This window comes from Caretta caretta, chromosome 2 (genome assembly GCF_965140235.1).
Source record: "Caretta caretta isolate rCarCar2 chromosome 2, rCarCar1.hap1, whole genome shotgun sequence".
Classification (NCBI taxonomy): domain Eukaryota; kingdom Metazoa; phylum Chordata; order Testudines; family Cheloniidae; genus Caretta; species Caretta caretta.
This window is the reverse complement of record NC_134207.1, coordinates 3,496,632-3,510,883: the sequence shown is the minus strand read 5'-3', so window position 1 is coordinate 3,510,883 and position 14,252 is coordinate 3,496,632. Positions and strand designations below refer to the sequence as shown.

The 14,252-nt window shown below is 57.5% G+C and overlaps 1 pseudogene; it reads right to left on the bottom strand.

The window, feature by feature from the left end:
* Positions 1–612: 612 nt before the first annotated feature.
* On the bottom strand, positions 613–13,367 carry LOC125631085 (alanine aminotransferase 2-like; annotated as a pseudogene).
* Between the last annotated feature and the right edge of the window lie 885 nt (positions 13,368–14,252).

The following is a 14,252-nucleotide window of genomic DNA, read 5'->3' as shown; positions in this document are numbered from 1 at the left end:
AATGTGGGAGACCAGAGCTGCACACAGTGTTGCAGATGAGGGCTCACCAGTGCCTTGTATAATGTACTAACACTTCCCTGTCTCTACTGAAAACACCTCGCCTGATACATCCTCGGACTGCATTCTCCTTTTTCATGGTCGCCTCACATTGGCAGCTCATAGTCATCCTGTGATCAACTCAGGTCTTTCCCCTCCTCTGTCACTTCCAACTGATAAGCTTATAGCAAAAATTCTTGTTCGTCCCTAAGTGCCTGACCTTGCATGTTGCACTATTAAATTTCATCCTATTGCTATTATCCCAGGTTTCAAAGTCATTCAGACCTTCTTGTATGATATTCCAGTCCTCCTCCATATTGACAATACCTCCCAACTTTGTGTCATCTGCAAATTTTATTAGCAAACTCCCACTTTTTGTGCCAAGGACATTAATAAAGATGTGAAATATGATTGGTCCCAAGACCGATCCCTGAAGAATTCCACCTGTAGTCTCCCTCCATCCTGACAGATCACCTTTCAGTATGGCCCATTGTAGTCTCCTCTTTATCCACCTTTCAATTCTCAAATTAATCCCCATCTTCTTCAATGTAACTACCAGGAATAATTACCCACTCTTCAGGAATATTGCTGCAGGAACTGGGAGTGGAAGTCTGCAGTGGTTTGTAAGACAATCCTCAGCGTCTTCACTGGGGGCAGCAGCGTCACCCTGAGGAGGGGTAGGGAAGGTCACTGGGGAGAAGGTGCTGGGCTAAGACCTCGCTCCTGCCTGGGCTGGGGGTTCTTCCCTGAGCGACCCCCTGAAGAGAAGGGCTGAGAGCCTCAGCGCTGGGCCACTGAACCCTCAGCGGGCAGAGTTCCGGGACGCTGCTGTAGGGGGCACTGCTGCCCTGGTCCTAGATGCAGATGGGCCGGCTGGTCCCTGCCGGTGCGCCTCCCTCTCTAATGGCCCCGGTGCAGGGATACAGGAGGGCTCGGCTCTGCAGGAGCCTGCGGCCCAGGGCCTGATTCATGGGGGAAGCCTGATTATGAAAAGGATCATGTTGTGGATGCAATTAAGGGACTTTACCCCGTCTGGGCTGTAGGCACCAGGCACGAGTCGAGGCCAGCCTGAGCTCATTCCTAACCCATCGCCCAATCCCGAAACCATCACTGACCCTGAACCCGTCACCCAACGCCTGTCACCCATCCCCCAACCCCTGACCCATCTCTGCAGGAACTGGGAGTGGAAGTCTGTGATGGTTTGTAAGACAATCCTCAGCGTCTTCACTGGGGGCAGGAGTAACTCCCTACTTTGAGCAGGGGGTTGGACTAGATGACCTCCTGAGGTCCCTTCCAACCCTGATATTCCATGATTCTATGACCCTGACCCTGTCACCCAACGCCTGTCACCAATCCCCCAACCCCCAAACCGTCACTGACCCTGACCCTGTCACCCATTGCCTGTCACCCATCACCCAACCCCTGACCCATCTCTGTCCCTGACCCCATCACCCAACCCCCCAACCCATCACTAACCCTGACCCCATCACACAACACTGCCTTGTCACCCATCACCCAACTCATCACTGACCCTGACCCCATCTCCCCACCCCACCCTGTCACTTATCCCCCAACCCCTGACCCATCTCTGGCCTTGACCCCATCACCCAACCCCACCTTCTCACCCATCCCCACGCCTCCATCACCAAACCCCATCACTGACCCTGACCCCATCTCCCCACCCCACCCTGTCATCCACCACCCAACGCCTGACCCATCGCTGAACCCGACCCCATTTCTCATCCCCTCCTTCTCACTTGTTCCCATGCCTCCATCACCAAATGCCATCACCGAACCTGACCCCATCACCCGTCACTGAACCCCAACCTGCCACCCTAATCAAACCCCACCTCTGTCCTCAGTCACCTGCCCCGACCCCGTTGCCTGTCACTGAAATGGAACTCCTCGTCCTGCGGTACCTGACGAGGTGGGTGCCCCGGCGCTGCCCGAAGGTGCTCCCTGGGGCCAGCACGATCCCCGTCGCCTCCAGCAGCTTCTGACAGAAGAAGAAATCAGGCTCCAGACTGAGGGCCTAGGAGGAAGACAGAGCGTCAGGAGGGTCACGCCCCATGCTCTTGGCTGGGCTGGGCCACGCCTGCTCCCCACCCACCACTGGGCTGCTCCATGCCCGGTTCTCACCTGGGCCTCCTGCACCGCCCTGGCTGGGATCTGGATCCTGGGGAAGGAGTACATGGCGCCCTGCACGGGGTTACAGCGAATCCCGGGCACAGGGCCGAAGATCTCCTGGGTCAGCTGCGCTTTGTGGGCCAGGTTGCTCAGCACTGCCTGCTTCTCCTGGGAGCCGAGAGAGAGACCCACAGCGCTGAGTGGGGGAGGCCGGTGTTATCCTCTGGGACTAGAACCCAGGAGTCGTGCTCCTTGCTGTAACCACTAGACTCCTCTCCCGCTTAGAGACAGGGGTAGAACCCGGAGCCCTGGCTGTCATACGCTGCTCTAACCACTAGCCTGCAGCCCCAGAGCAGCTCGGGGGGCCAAGCTCTCCACCAACACCTGCCCCGGCCCCAGGCCAAGTGTTGCCTGATGGGCTCAGCTCAGCAGCAGAGGAGACTGGTTCCTCCTGAGCTGGGCACCACCCTGGCATCCCTCGAGCCGCCCTGACTCTGCCACACCCTAGCTGTCGGCTGTGCCCCAGCATCAACCCTCAGCACCATGCCCTCTTGCTTCTTCACCTGCCATGCCCTGGAGCCACCTGTGCCCTCACCCCTTACCTGTGCTCTGGACCTGCCCTTGGCATGTTCTGCCTAGCGTCTCTGCCTCTCCCCCTGAACCCAGGTGCTGCATCCCCAGTCCCTGACCATCCTGCCTTGCTTTCCCCCAGCATGCCTTTCCCTGCACCCTGCAGCTGTGTCCCTCCCCACTCCCCCATCCCTCCCACCCTGCCATGCAGTATGCAGCACCCACTGCCATAAAGGTGCGGGCAGGAGGGGTCCCCAGGCAGCAGCGGCTCCATCAGGGCATCCAGCAGAACCTGGCCCAGGATCAGGGGGTAGACGGACACTCCCGAGGAGCAGAAGCATTTCATGATTGCTGGGTCGATGTTCACAAGCTCAAAGAAGCTGGCCCGGAAACCGCCCCTGCCTGAGCAGAGAAGAGGTGAGCTCCAGGGGCCATGCCCACCCCTGCACCACGGTCACTGAGAGTCAGAGCCCTGGGGCACAGCTGGGGGGCTTCAGGGTAGAAGGGGCTGGACTGGTCAGGGCTCTTCCACCTCTAGAGTCAGTGCCATCAGCTGCCAGCAAGGCTCTTCCCCATGGAGTTGGTGCTAGGAGAGGATTCTGCCCCAAGCCCCATTGGCACTAGGGTGGATTAGGCCCCCCCCAGCAGTCACTACAGGATCTGTGCCCCTGGTTTGATCTGTCTCCTGATGAAACAACCCCCTCCCCGCTGATCCATGACCCCTAGGATGAACACGCAGGCACATACCCCTGCCCACGGGAGGGGGCCCTGCCCCAGGCGGTGACCTGGCCCATGGGGAAGGAGGGCGGTGGCTCTGTGGCGAGCTGAAAGCAGATCGGACACCAGGTGCAGGGAACAGACCCCAGGGACCTGTGTGCAGAACCAGCTGCCGCAGGAGCCGGGGAGCAGGCTGTGAGTGCCAGGAGCAGGTCTGTGTGGGTCTGTGAGAGTTGGCAATGGCTGGGCAGGGAGCCAGTGCAGAGGGGTCCCAGTGAGAGACGCTAACTGAGCCTGGCCTGGAAACCTGGGAGCTCCTATTTGCTGGAATAGAGACTGGACTGGAGAGGGCACCCAGGCACTTCTGTCCCCTCCCCCGGCCTCCCAGCAGGGACCCCAATAAGAACCACTATTGTCTCTCTTTCCTAGCTTCCCAGGCTCCAAGGCCAGAAAGGACCATTGTGATCACCCAGTCAGACCTCCTGTGTAACACAGGCCAGAGCCCTGCCCTCAGGTCATTCCCAGAGCACAGCTGTTAGAAACACAGCCCATCTGGATTTAAACCCTGTCAGTGATCGAGAAACCCCCACTGCCCTTGGTAAACGTACACCTTATTTCCAGCGTGAATATGTCTAGCTTCAGCTTCCAGCTATTGGATGCTGTTAGACCTGTCTCGGCTAGATCAAAGAGGCTATTACCAAGTATAGGGTGATCAGACAGCAAATGTGAAAAATCGGGATGGGGGTGGGGGGATAATAGGTGCCTATATAAGAAAAAGCCGCCAAAATTGGGACTGTCCCTATAAAATCAGGACATCTGGTCACCCCACCCATGTAGATACTTACAGAGTGTGATCAAGTTATTCCTTAATCTTCTCTTTGTTAAGCTAAATAGATGGAGCTCCTTGAGTCTACCCCTGTAAGCAGGTTTTCTAATCCTGGAATCATTCTCATGGCTCTTCTCTGACTCCTCTCCAATTTATCAACATCCTTCTTGAATTGTGGAGGCTGGAACTGGACCCAGGATCCCAGCAGCGCTCACACCAGGGCCACATACAGAGGTGACATAACCTCTCTGCTCCTCTCGAGATTTCCCTGTTTCTGCATCCTAGGATCCCATTTGCTCTTCTGGCCACAGCGTTACCCTGGGAGCATGTATTCAGCTTATTCTCCACCATGACCACCCCCAGCCTGTAAGTACGGCCTATATTCTTTGTTCCCAGAGGTACACATTTACATTTTCCCATATTAATACACAAATTGTTTGCTTGCACCCAGTTTACCAAGTGGTCTAGATCGCTCTGTATCAGTGATATGGCCTCTTCATTGTCAGTCTAAAACTCATGGCAATCGGGGGAAGTCCCGGAAGACTGGAAAAAGGCTAATGTAGTGCTCACCTTTAAAAAAGGGAAGAAGGAGAATCCTGGGAACTACAGGCCAGTCAGCCTCACCTCAGTCCCTGGAAAAATAATGGAGCAGGTCCTCAAGGAATCAATTCTGAAGCACTTAGAGGAGAGGAAAGTGTTCAGGAACAGTCAGCATGGATTCACCAAGGGCAAGTCATGCCTGATTAACCTAATTGCCTTCTATGATGAGATAACTGGCTCTGTGGATGAGGGGAAAGCAGTGGACGTGTTGTTCCTTGACTTTAGCAAAACTTTTGACACTGTCTCCCACAGTATTCTTGCCAGCAAGTTAAAGAAGTATGGGCTGGATGAATGCACTATAAGGTGGGTAGAAAGTTGGCTAGATTGTCGGGCTCAACGGGTAGCGATCAATGGCTCCATGTCTAGTTGGCAGCTGGTATCAAGTGGAGTGCCCCAAGGGTCGATCCTCGGGCCGGTTTTGTTCAATATCTTCATAAATGATCTGGAGGATGGCATGGACTGCACCCTCAGCAAGTTTGCAGATGACACTAAACTGGGAGGAGAGGTAGATATGCTGGAGGGTAGGGATAGGATACAAAGGGACCTAGACAAATTGGAGGATTGGGCCAAAAGAAATCTGATGAGGTTCAACAAGGACAAGTGCAGAGTCATGCAAAAAGATATCAAGTTAGTATGACATGATCTATTTTACATAAACCCATTTTGATTTGCATTAATTATATTACCCTCCTTTCATTATTTATCAATTGAGTCCCATATCAGCTGTTCCACCATCTTGCCTGGGACCAATGTCAAGCTGACAGGCCTATAATCATCCAAGTCATCCTGTTTATCCTTTTAAAAAACTGGCATAACATTAGCTCTCTTTCAGTCTTCCAGAACTTCCCAAGTGTTCCAAAACTTACTGAAAATCAACATTAATGGTTCAGTGAGCTCCTCATCCAGCTCTTTGTAAACTCTTGGATGAAAGTTATCTGGACCTGCTGATTTTAAAATGTCTGACTTTATTACCTTCTGTTTAACATCCTCCAGAGATACTAGTGGAATGAAGGATGTTGTCACCACTGTATGATGAGAGTGTATCATTTGTTTTTTCCCCAAATTCAGAACAGTAATATTTATTGAACAGTTCCGCTTTTTCTGCATTATTATTGATAGTTCTACCATTTCCATCTAGCAATGGACCAATACTGTTGTGAGGATTCTTTTTGTTCCTAATATATTTAAAAACTCCTTCTTATTGTCTTTAACCCTGCTGGTCTTAGCGTTCGCCTTGTGTCCCTTTGCTTCCCTTATCAATTTTCTACAATTCCTAACTCCTGATTTATATTCATTACTATCAGTTTCCCCTTTCTTCCATTTATTGTATATATATTTTTTATTTTTTACAGCTGCCTTCACTTCCACTATAATCCAGGTTGTTTTTTTCAAACACCATGGCCTTCTTCCTCAATGGTATGATTTTGGATTTTTATATACATGAGTGGTCTAGACTTTATTCTGCTTGTGCATTATCAATGTGATCCAGTCAAGTCACTTGTACCTAAGCTACCATTAACTTTTAGTTCTGTGATCAGTTCCTCTTTATCTGTTAGGACAAGGTCTAATAATTCTCTCCGTTGGCTGCAACACTTTTTGAGTTAGGAAATTGTCATCTATAATGTTTAGAAATTCCAAGAATGTTTTAGTACTGGCAGCATGAGACCTTCAGCATATGTCGCTCAGATTGAAGTCCCCCATGGCAGAGGGTGGGGTCGCCCGGTCTGCCAAGGCCGGGACTGAGTCAGATGTGGAGCCATCCTGCCAGCCTGGCCTGGCCGCTCCCACCCTGATCGTTCCAGCCAACACCACCTGCTGAGAACCCCTTCTACTCCTCAGCTGCAGGCTGGGGCCCGGCTACCCAGTCCCCCCTCCCGCCCAGTTTTCCCTGTGAGCCAGGGCTGCTGCTGCCCGCTTGCCCTACCAGCCAGGGCCCCTGCCCCCCGCAGCCAGCAGGGTGTGTCGCTGGTGCTGGGTGCTGTCTCCCTCCCCTGCCCCACAAAGCTTTCACAGCCATTTCTTGCCCCTCTGTCTCCTGGCTGATACGTCACCCGGGCAAGGCAGGCCAGGGAACGGGGTTTGCTCCGTGCCAAGGGCCTACGTCTGAGGCAGCCAGAGTGTGCTCTTCTCCTAGCTCCCCTGGGAGACTATGGCCTTTCCGCCCTGCCCCAGAGAGGCTCTGTGCGTTGATGGCCCTGGCTGTGATCTCCCACCCCGTGCTGTGGGCCCTGACCCCACTGGGCTCTCCTCCCAGGCGGGGCAGCGCTGGGTGAACCAGGGCCTGGCGTCTGGGTGCCAGGGTGCAGCAGTTACGGGGAAGAGCCCAGCAGATCCTCAAGGTGGGTTCCCTGCGGGACCCACAGCAGGGTCAGGCTGCCTGCTCCCCAGCAACCCGAGGCACACTGGAGGAGAGCTGATGAGGGCAGAGTGGGGCAGGGGGCCGCTCTCTCTGACTCACCCGTCGGGTACCCGGGGTTGATGACACACAGCACTTTGGGGGTACAGTACCCCCTGGCTTGGCCGAGCACCCACCTGATCTCCCCAACGTCCAGAGCCCATCCGCCCTCCTCGTCCAGGTGGTACTGCATCCCAACGGCACCGGCCAGGGCGACAGCGTCCGCATAGAGAGGGTGCCCGGGCACTGGCAGCAGCATGCCCGCCCTCCTGGGGTCCAGCTCATTGACCATCAGGGAGAGGAAATCCTGGAGGAGGAAGAGAGAGCACAGGCTGCCCCAGGCTCACGCAACACCACTGGGGCGAGGGAGGACAAGGGCTGGCAGGACCTTCTGGGTGGGACCCTCTCTGCTGATGGGCCTACTGCCCCTCAGCAGTCCCCGCCTGAAGACCTTGGCCCAGCGTCGCTGGCGTTACAGCAGGGACCCAGGTGGCCCATTACTAAGCCCTGGCCTTGTCCCGGCCCCTCTTCTAGCCCCTCCTCGGCCCTCCCAGCACAGGGGATTCTCCTATTTCGGGAGCTCTGGCTGAGAGCTCTAAAGTCCCCCGTTATCTCCCTGGGACAGTGGCCAACTCCACCTCACCTGGGGGCTGCAGCATCTCCCCTGAGGTCGTCTGGAGCTGCTCATGGCCAGCAGCAGAGACTGGGGTCTGGGCAGATTGCTGGGTGGACTCACCGCTATGGCCATGGTGATGCCCCCACATGTGACGATGTTCCTGGGTGTGACGAAGTGGGACTGTTCTTAATGTTTCCTCTGAATAGTGTGGGGGTGCCTCAGTTTCCCCTAGGCAGTTCTTAAGTATCTAGGGGGTGGGGTAAGGGTGTATGATCATTGCAGAGCCCTAGAGGGCAGGTGTGTGCAGGAGTCTGGACACAGAGGATGGCCGACACCCTGTTTCCTGGCAACTGATGGCCTGGGCCCTTCCCCCCTGCAAGGTGAAAGCTAAAGGGTTGGAGAACAAAGGAACCCGGTGACCTCCTGGCCCCGGGAAAGGGACAAAGCCCAGAGGAGGAGGGGCTGGAGGGAGTTTCAGTTTGGGGCTGGCTGGGACATGGAGTGAAGTGCAGACGTGGTTGTCTGGTTCACTGCCCCACAAAATGGACCCAGCTGAGGGGTCCTGTTCTCTGCACCTGCAAGCTCTGTTTTAGACCATGTTCCTGTCATCTAATAAACCTTCTGTTTTACTGGCTGGCTGAGAGTCACGTCTGACTGCGAAGTTGGGGTGCAGGACCCTCTGGCTTCCCCAGGAGCCCCGCATGAGTGGACTCGCTGGGGGAAGCGCATGGAGGGGCAGAGGAGGCTGAATGCTCCGGGGTCAGACCCAGGAAGGTGGAAGCTGTGTGAGCTGTGTGTCCTGCAGACAGGCTGCTCCCAGAGAGGAGACTTCCCCAGAGTCCTGACTGGCGTCGTAGGGAGCAGTTCCAGAGCATCGCCCGGGGACCCCGTGACACTGGGGTCGCACCGGATGCCCCCGTCTCTCCTCTGCAGGTAGCGGGCCACCCTCTGGGGGATTTCAGAGGAACAGCCGTGTTAGTCTGTATTCGCAAAAAGAAAAGGAGTACTTGTGGCACCTTAGAGACTAACCAATTTATTTGAGCATGAGCTTTCGTGAGCTACAGCTCACTTCATCAGATGCATACCGTGGAAACTGCAGCAGACTTTATATACACACAGAGAATATGAAACAATACCTCCTCCCACCCCACTGTCCTGCTGGTAATAGCTTATCTAAAGTGATCATCAGGTGGGCCATTTCCAGCACAAATCCAGGTTTTCTCACCCTCCACCCCCCCCCCCACAAATTCACTCTCCTGCTGGTGCTAGCCCATCCAAAGTGACAACTCTTTACATAATTAAGTCGGGCTATTTCCTGCATAGATCCAGGTTTTCTCACCTCCCCCCCACCCCAATACACACACAAACTCACTCTCCTGCTGGTAATAGCTCATCTAAACTGACCACTCTCCAAGTTTAAATCCAAGTTAAACCAGAACATCTGGGGGGGGGGGGGGTAGGAAAAAACAAGAGGAAACAGGCTACCTTGCATAATGACTTAGCCACTCCCAGTCTCTATTTAAGCCTAAATTAATAGTATCCAATTTGCAAATGAATTCCAATCCAGCATCCTCTGGGGGATGGCAGCAGTGATGTACTCCATGTTATACGCTCCATGGGAGAAGGACCCAGCCCAGCGTCAGGTACAGACTCTGCCGCTGAATGGCAAAGAGCAAGGACCCTCCCGCTCCTTCTCCCCCCAGAACCAGGGGCAGTCAGCCAGCCCACAGGTCCTGGCAGAGCCCCCCACTCTGTGCCACACAGCCCCCACCACAGCCAGTGCCTCCACTGGCAAACTTCTCTGGATCAGCCACGGGGAAGGCCCCCCAGCTCTGTTCATGGCCAGTCGATGGCCCGGGGGGAACGCAGATGGGGCCAGTGCACTGTCTCCCCCACCCCACAGCTGGCACTAATGGTCCCTCTCTCTGAAGGTTTCAGCTGCAACTCCAGGGCACGGCGGGGCCCGGAGGCCCAGCTCCCAGGGCGAGGTCTATCCCGACGGAGGCTGCGGTGCTCAGGTACCCGCACTGGAGCTGTGCAGCTCTGGCAGGATGCGGCTGGCTCGCTGCTTGGCGTCCCGTGGCATGGAGTCGGCATGCAGCAGCTCTGGGTAAGCGCAGATGGCAGCCACCTGTAACAGCAGAGCCCAGAGGCAGTCAGTGCACGGCGAAGGTGACTGACAGCCCAGCGCACCAATAGCCACGCCCAGCCAAGTGCCCTTTGGAAAACACCCCTTTCCCTGCATTCAGCCCCCAGCCCTCCCAAGCAGCCAGCCCCCCGCAATCAGGGGCGGATCAGCCAGCAAGGGAGGGTGGGACATTCAACCCTTAGACTGGACCCAGCTCCCTCCTACCCACCCACCCCCCCGGAAGGTGCCCCATTCCCTCCCCTCCCCCATGGTGAGATTATCCGGTCACCCCAGCTGGGGGCTAGGAAGCCCCTGTCGTGGCAGAGCATTGCGTGGGGAGGGCTGGGAATGGTCTGGCCAATCTCTCGGACTGAAGCAGGGCAGGGCTGCACTTGACAGGGGTTTACTCCCCCGTGGCTGCAGAAAGGTTAAAATGCTCCTGGGCAAAGCAGGAGACCTGGGGTGGGGGTCATGTGAGGTAAGCGTCTGGGGTGGTACCAATGGGTCATTCAGGACTGGCTAGGATCAGCTCCCGTCAGTGCAGGTCAGGGACAGGAGGGAGGAGATTCCCCCACCTGGCTGCAGGACCACAGAGCAAGGGCCTTGAGCTGGGGAGCAAAGGGGGCAGGCAGCTGGGGCAAGGGCTGCCCCTTGGAAAGACACAGCAGCTCCCCCCAGGGACGGACAGAGACGGTGCCAAACTGGAGGTGACAGCCCTTCACCTTTGCATTTCTCTGCTGACCTAAGGACTTGAGAGGCCGGGTGCCCCTTGGCTAATAAATCCTGCTCTGTTCGGGGCGTCACTGCAAACCCTGGCTGACGTACATCGGTCCCTGACCAGGAGTCTTTAAATAAAATTCTTCTTTTAAGAACCTGATTGATTTTCAGTGTCCTAAGACCCAGGGGGGGTTGATATGTGCTCACTTTAAAACCAATTGGTTAGGATATTATTCTCAAGCCTCCCCAGGAAAGGGGGTGTAAGGGGATATTTGGGAGGGGAGGGAATAGGGCTCCAAGAGGCCCTCCCTGAATGTTTGTTTAAATCACTTGGCGGTGGCGGTAATACCGTCCAAGGACACAAGGGATTTGTGCCTTGGGGAATTTTTAACCTAAGATGGTAGAAATAAGCTTAGGGGGTCGTTCGTGCGGGTCCCCACATCTGTACCCCAGAGTTCAGGGTGGGGAAGGGAACCTTGACAATGCCCATCATTACAGCTTCTGGGCGCTTCGTGTCTGGTATTGGCCATTACTCAGGGACAAGATCCTGGGGCCATTGGTCCGTTGTAGGGCGGCAGGGGATGCCGGAGCCACAGCCAGCTCCAGGGCAGCTGATCTGACGCCCTCCCTGCTCCGAGGACCGCACAGCAGGGGAGCATGCCCTGCCGAGGGGCTCCGTGCACGACCTTCGGCTAGTGTCCCACTAGGCGCAGTGCAGCGGCCGGCCGGATTGGCCCCATGGCTTTGCCCCAGTCGAGATCACTAGCCACCCTAACTCCTGCCCAGAGCACCCTCAGTGCTGTAAAGCCCCACAGCCCCTCGCACTGTGGCGCGTGAGCGCCGCCCGGTGGCCAGAGTAGGGAGTCTAAGGGAGGGCTTGCGCAGGCTATACAATGAATGAGGACCCAATTAGCTACTAAGGGGTAAACTCCAATGTGGAGCCAGCCGGGGGGCTCTCCTGGCCTCCATGGTCTCGCAGACAGGAACCGGCCCAAGCTGTGGCATTGGGGTCAGGCAGAGGATCGGGGGAGGGGTCGGGCCCGGGGCTGGGAGTCATGAGATCTGGGCTTGAGTCTCCTGCATCCCCATGTGACTCGCGTGGCTCTGGGCTCACTGCCCCTTCCTGCCAGGCCTAGTGCACTGGGGGGTGGGGGTGGGGGTGTTTGGCACAAGGCCACCACTCAAGCCTGAGTCTGAGGGCTGAATTAGGACTCGCGCAAGGCTAGGTCTCCACGCGGGGATGACTTTCACCCCAGGGCTTCTCCTGCGTGTTGGGATGCTCTGATGGAAGCTGGCAGAGGAAGGCCAGGGGCATAGAGAGGGGGACGTGTATGCTGTGGGGTGCTCATGGGAGGGGACTCATAAAGACACTCAATGACATGGGTGGTAGCTCATACAGGTAGGGGAAGCTCATGCTCAGGATGACCCTGAGCTCTGCAGCTGGGTGACTGTGAGCCTCAGTTTCCCCTCTTGCCCTTTGCATGTCTTGCTATTTCAGCTGGTCTCCCCACGGCAGGGGCTGCTGGTCGCTGGCTTTGTGCAGCTTCCCAGGGCCCAGGTCTGTGCCCCTGAGTCTGAGAATGGCTGGGGGCACTGCATGGCGCCAGGGGCAGGGATGGGCAGGAGACTACTTTCTGCATTGCAGCTGGGTGGGGGAAAACCCGGCTGGGGCTTTCCTGCTAGCTGCTCCCTCCCACACGGGGTGCGGCAGGAATGGGTGTGGGGGGCATCCCAGCGGGTCCTGATGGTCTCTGCTCTCCACAGGGGCTGCAAGGGGGATCCTTGCTCCTCACCTGGAGTAGGAAGGCGATGGGTCTTCAGCCTGCAGCGTGGGGGTCCCTCGAGTGGCACCAGATGACCTCCCGGAAGGGCTTCTCCTCTCCCTGGGGGCAGAGAGCAAAGTGCCCCCACCGGGGGGGGGAGGAGGGGGGCTTTGAGCCATCGTTACCAGAGCTGGACCCTCCCCGCCCTTCCCCTGGGGACAGGCTCCCCAGCACAGGCTGCATTTGCCCTTCTCCCCCTGGGCAGCTCTGGCACAGGTTGGCTGGCCCAGATTCACCCTCACCCTGCAGCCCCTTTCTTCTAGCCAGGCTGGTGCACCCACCCAGGGGGAGATGTGAGGAGGGGTGACTGGATCGGGGCAGGGAGCTAGGGGCTGGCCCCCTGAGCCCCGCAGGGCTGGCCCAGTGAGAGGGTAGGGAGCTGGGGACTGGCCCTGCCCAGGTGAGACTGACCGAACCGGTTGCCAAGGCCCACCAGGGCAGGGCTGGGCTGCGGGACGCTCGATGCCCGGGAGCAGTGGTGCTGGCAGTTCCACAGGCCTCCCTCTGGCTGGCCACGCAGGCAACGGTGCCCTGGGTTCAGCAAGGGCAGCAAACAGGCAGCCCAGGGGGCCGGTGCTGGAGCCGCTGTTCAGCAGAGACCCGCACTTCCAGGGCCCGCAGCCAGGACCCAGGACATGTGCCCCCCGGTGCCCAGAATACCCCGAACACTTTCCCAGAATGCCCCTCACCTGCGCCAGCTGGCGCTGGATCTGCGAGGCCCTCTCCAGCAGGGGACCCAGCGTGGGGAGCCTGGAGCCTTTGACGCGCGGATTCACGGAGTCCAGGGTCAGGACCTTCCTCCGCGCCGCCATCCCCGCGCTGGGCGCACAGTGGGGCTGCTGCCTGCCTCGCTGCAGGGCTGCCGAAAGCCCTGCCGGGGGGGGGGCAGACCGGCTCGAAGGTCCAATTCGCCTTCCCCCACCAGAGGACAAAGGTGGCCCTTTGGGTCACTCGTTAATGAGCCCGAGAGATGCCCTCAGCTCCGGCACTGCTGGGTTTGCCATTAGCGCTGCCTCCCCCGGAGCACTGCACAGGGCAGGGGCCACAGGCTCGGCTCCAGCCAGCCCCCTGCGCGGAGCGGCCCCCTGCAACACGCCCGAGCATCCTTCCTGGCCAGGGCCCCCGCAGCACCACGGATGCTTTACACCAAGGGGAAGATGCTGACCCCTTGGGGACACTCGGGGCATTACAGCTCTAGGTGGGCCTGAGTCCTTGCCCCTGGGCGCTGCTCTACACAGCGGGCTTTGCAATGCCCTCCCATGGGTCTGCTTCCCCCTCGGCAAGGGCTGGGCCAGGGCCTGCCTGCCCCACGGCTGTGACCAGCCCTCCCCTGGGACTGTGTGTCCCAGGCATCCCCCAGTGCACTGCAAAATCCCTGCACTAGCGAATGGTGCGTGGCCCCTCGCTGGTTCTGCGGGGGCCGGAGCAGGCTTGGCCAGCGCAGCTCTGACCCAGCTCAGCTCCCCGGGGACTCACTGTGGCCCACGGGCAGCGGAGACACCGTATGTGACTTGGATAATGCCTGGGACCAGGTGTGTGATCATGGCTCCCACCAGTGGCCAGCCCCAGCACAGCCGGCTAGTCACTCAGCCAAGGGCTGGAGCCGCACCTGCCTGTGGTTTGGTGCTGCGTGCTGTGGGTTCAATCCCCGCTGGTGCCCTGCTGCGTCTGGCCAAGGGGCACAGCTGAGAGATGCT